This window comes from Acanthisitta chloris, unplaced genomic scaffold (genome assembly GCF_000695815.1).
Source record: "Acanthisitta chloris isolate BGI_N310 unplaced genomic scaffold, ASM69581v1 scaffold24337, whole genome shotgun sequence".
In the NCBI taxonomy this organism is placed as follows: Eukaryota; Metazoa; Chordata; class Aves; order Passeriformes; family Acanthisittidae; genus Acanthisitta; species Acanthisitta chloris.
Genome location: NW_008684696.1, coordinates 34,220 through 34,865, shown reverse-complemented (window position 1 = coordinate 34,865; position 646 = coordinate 34,220). Strand labels below are relative to the sequence as shown.

Sequence of the window (646 nt, the reverse complement as noted above, 5' to 3'; positions counted from 1 at the left end):
GAGGAGGCAGTTCTGCCCTCCTTCCTTCCCACAAGATAAACTGTCTCAGCAGCACTTCTTTAGGAGCATTCCTGTTCAAAACCATCCTACTTCTGCAGGATAATCAGTCTGAGCATCAGCTCAGACAAGGTCTTGTCACTGCCTTGTGCAGTGGCATTACTGTGTGCTTAGCTCCACCAGCTGCACCTCAGGTGCTGCTTCTGAAGATCCTTTTTCTGGGACTACTTGTACATGAATCACTTCTCCTGTGACTTGTTAATACACTTACTACAATGCAAAACCACAACTTTTTCCTTTATGTTCTGCACTGAGCACTCACCTTCTAAACTGCAGTAACTATGAAAAAGAGCAACTTCTCATTCAGAGTGAGCAACGAGCTTTGTGAGATTTGGTGCAAGATGGAGTTCTCCCACTGGAGAGGACACCTGAGGGCTCTGCACTTCTCCTGTGACTTGTTAATACACTTACTACAATGCAAAACCACAACTTTTTCCTTTATGTTCTGCACTGAGCACTCACCTTCTAAACTGCAGTAACTATGAAAAAGAGCAACTTCTCATTCAGAGTGAGCAACGAGCTTTGTGAGATTTGGTGCAAGATGGAGTTCTCCCACTGGAGAGGACACCTGAGGGCTCTGCAGCAGGAT

At 45.5% G+C, this 646-nt stretch overlaps 1 protein-coding gene across 1 annotated transcript in view; it reads right to left on the bottom strand.

Moving 5' to 3' along the window:
• USP7 (ubiquitin specific peptidase 7 (herpes virus-associated)) overlaps positions 1–646 on the bottom strand; it is a 36,598-nt gene that overhangs the window by 29,763 nt on the left and 6,189 nt on the right. The gene's annotated exons all lie outside the window — the stretch shown is intronic.